At 42.1% G+C, this 4,018-nt stretch overlaps 1 pseudogene; it reads left to right on the forward strand.

Annotated features, from left to right (window-relative positions):
• The first annotated feature begins 1,650 nt into the window (after positions 1-1,650).
• LOC137045748 (5S ribosomal RNA) lies at positions 1,651-1,767 on the forward strand (annotated as a pseudogene).
• Positions 1,768-4,018: the final 2,251 nt, after the last annotated feature.

Genomic DNA, 4,018 nt, shown 5'->3' on the forward strand with positions numbered 1-4,018 from the left:
AACATTCAAGGAAATCACAGGGATGCAAATCAATCTCATTCTATGGTCTTGTAGCCCTTGAGCCTCACAATGATGGGGGAGCTTAACGACTCAATACATCAATATGAATCTTCCAGCAAAAGGTACTTAACCCAAGCAGAGGGACAGTAGTATTTGAAGGGAAATCCACTTGACACATTATAGAAGACATAAGGTCATGTGTAGGGGGCATGGCCATCTCAAACAAACAGGATGAGCCTATTAGGTCATTGAAAGGAGCTGAGAGAGGAGTTAGTTTGATGTGCTTGTCAAAAGAAGCATGTGATGTTGGAGTTTGCTCTAAAATACCACTAAAAATGACTGTTTAGTGACTTGCCCTGACTCCTTACCCACCACACACACCCAGCCTGTTTGTACCTGTCCCTGTTCCCCAGACTCTGTTCCATGTTTTCGCTGAAAGCTGCTATCCTGCTCTCTAATTACACTATAGCTCCCTCACACAGCTTTCTCGCCACGACTGATTGTCTCTTCCATCTCCCCATTCTCAGAGGTTTTATTCTGTCTGTCACACACCCACACTCTCACTGTACGCACACAGGACACACACTTAAGCCCCATCTACGACCCAGCAGAGGTGCAGAGGCTGACATTTCGCCCACCGAGCGGTCAATTAAAGGAGAAATCCATGGCATTTATCCTTAAATGTAGACCTCTATCATATAATGATGCTAACCCCTACAGACAATAGGTATATGCACACACTCGCGTACACAAACAATTACATCTAAATTTGGCAATATGTTTGCATTTATTGTCTTCTTTTATCCTCTCTTTCATCTGCTCTCTCCCTTTTCTCTATGACTTTCTGCACACAGGAATATTTCATCTAAAACTGAAAATTCAGTCATCATTTACTCATTGTTATGTTTTATCCTCAGTGGATCACAAAAGGTCTCTGTTTTGTTTACTATTTTCCACATCTTCTGAAGCCATATGATAGCTTTGTGTGGTGGACAGATTTAAGTCATTATTTCCTGATCCCTTCACTGAGCTGTTAAAGTTTCATCCAAAATGAAAATTGTCATCATTTACTCACCATCAAGCTGTTTTAAACCTGTATGAGTTTCTTCCTACCCACATACCCACTGTTGGCGCTTTCGTTGGCGGATGCACTGCAATGCACTGTGTATTCTGACACCTTTCTATCAGAACCAGCATTAACTTCTTGAGCAATTTGAGCTACAGTAGCTCGTCTGTTTGATCGGACCACACGGCTTGCCTTCGCTCCCCACGTGCATCAGTGAGCCTTGTCCGTCCATGACCCTGTCGCCGGGTTCACCACTGATCATTCCTTGGACCACTTTTGATAGATACTGACCACTGCAGTTTGGGAACACCAAACAAGAGCTGCAGTTTTGGGGAAGCTCTGAACCAGTCGTCTAGCCACCACAATTTGGCCCTTGTCAACTTGTTCAAATCCTTACACTTGGCCATTTTTCCTGCTTCCAACACATCAACTTTGAGGATAAAATGTTCACTTGTGTAACTAATATATCTAATATATCCCACCTATATATTAGTATATTAGTAACTAATATGTCTAATATATCCCACCCACTAACAGGTGCAGTGATGAAGAGATAATTAGCCAATTAGCCAATCAGCCAATCAGCCAGCAGCCATATCACCCTGTAGCCCAAGCCTGGTTTCCCACTGAAGCTAAGCAGGGCTGAGCCTGGTCAGTACCTGGATGGGAGACCAACTGGGAAAACCAGGTAGCTGCTGGTAGAGGGGTTAATGCTGTGTGTGGGTCCTAACACCCCAGTATAGTGATGGGGACACTTTACTGTCAAAGAGCACCGTCTTTCGGATGAGACGTTAAACCGAGGTCCCAACTCTCTGTGGTTGTTAAAAATCCCAGGATGTCCTTCGATAAAGAGTAGGGGTGTAACCCCGGCATCCTGGCAAAATTTGCCCATTGGCCCCTGTCCATCATGGCCTCCTAATAATCCCCATATCCTGATTGGCTTCATCACTCGGTCTCCTCTCCACCATAAGCTGGTTTGTGGTGAGCGTTCTGGCGCAATATGGCTGCCGTTGCATCATCCAGGTGGATGCTGCACATTGGTGGTGGTTGAGGAGATTCCCCCCTTCTATATGTAAAGCACTTTGAGTGCCTTGAAAAGCGCTATATAAATGTAACGAATTATTATATTATTTATTAGGGGCCAAGCACCGAAGGTGCGGAGGCACCTATTGAAATCGTTAGTGTTCCTATTATTAGGGGCCAAGCACCGAAGGTGCGGAGGCACCTATTGAAATCGTTAGTGTTCCTATTATTATTATTCTGCTTCTTCTTCTTCTTCTTCTTCTTCCGCCATAGGAGTCTCTGGCAGCCCATAGAACCGTATGGTAAAAAGTTGTGAAATTTGGCACACTCATAGAGGCCAGTCTGAGCTGTCACTATAGCAAATTTGGTGCCTCTAACTCAATCCCTCTAGCGCCACCACCTGTCCAAAGTTTCACTCATATTTATGCTTATAACTTTTGACCCCTAAGGGCTAGAAACAAAATTCTTTTTTCATCGGATTCCTTGGCTCAAGCCGATTCGATTTCACCCTATGATGTCATTTTCCGGTATGCAAATTTTCCCGCCATTTTGAATTTTCTGAAAAACCTACTTTTTCGAACTCCTCCTAGGCCGTTGCTCCGATTTTCACGAAAATTGAAACAGATCATCTTCAGAGCATGTTGACAAAAAGTTATGGAATTCAAGTTGATTCGTCCAATCGTTTTCAATAAACGCACAAACAAATTTTACGTGGAGGTTGCAAAAACACACTAAAGGCTATATCTCCGCAACGCTTTATCGTATTCAAACCAACCTTGGTACATGTCATCACAAGCATGACTTGAAGCAACATGCAGCGTTTCGGCGCAGCGCCACCTACCTGTCTGGAGATACGAAAAATGCCTATTTTGGCTTATAACTTCTGAACCGTTTATCCAAAAATCATAAAATTGGTCTCATTAGATTCAGGGCGTCATGCCGAGTCTACTGATATCCAATTTTACCATGTCGGCCATTTTGGATGTCGGCCATTTTGAATTATGTGCAAAAATGCTGTATTTTATGAACGCATGAACAGATTGTTATGAAACTTGGTATGGGTCATCACCACGATGCCCTGAAGTAGCCTGAGAAGTTTCGAAACAGCGCCACCTAGTGGAGAATTTTTTTTTTCAAACGCTTATAACTTTGGGTGTGGTTGACATATTTTGATGGGAGTGTGTTTTTTGGTCTCCTGAATCCTTGCCGACTCCAACGATACCAGACTTGCCAGGTTTCGGCATATGGTTTGCGCAGAGTTGTAATTTAGTGCTTAAAAAACATTTGCTGATATCTTCGAAACCGCTAGTCCGATCGAGACGAAACCAGCCTCAGAAGTTCGGAAACATAGGTCGATAGCTATACGCTAATGCCCAAATCTCAAAATATTGATAGTAAGGGGTAGTAAAATCCAATCAAAGTCAGGTGTCAGTCATTTTTTACGTGTTTTTTCATATAAATGTCTATAACTCCAAAACAAAATGAAATATTTTCACCAAACTTGACACACATATGTATGGGCTCACTACGAGGACACATAAAAAAATTGGTGGGATTGTGCCTCTTGGTGGCGCTATAATAAAACAAAACATGAAATTCCCATTGACTTCAATGCAGTATTACGGTTTAAAATGCTAATGCTATAATTTAAGAATGCACTAGTGTATCATTACAAAACTCGGTATGTGTCTTCCGCTCTATGTCCCGAAGATATTCAAAAAGTTTCGGGGCAGCGCCACCTTGTGCTCAAAAGTTGTAATAAAATGTACAAAAATGCTAATAACTTTTGATTAAATTAGCCTATTGTAATGAGACTGGTCATAATACATTCATTGGCTCATGCCGAGAAGATAGATACCAATTTTGCCATATTTTGCAAACATATCTGTGCTCCATCTTGTTATTTGTTAAAAATCTACTTTTTCAAAC

The sequence above is a fragment of the Pseudorasbora parva genome, chromosome 17, assembly GCF_024679245.1.
Source record: "Pseudorasbora parva isolate DD20220531a chromosome 17, ASM2467924v1, whole genome shotgun sequence".
Taxonomy (NCBI): domain Eukaryota; kingdom Metazoa; phylum Chordata; class Actinopteri; order Cypriniformes; family Gobionidae; genus Pseudorasbora; species Pseudorasbora parva.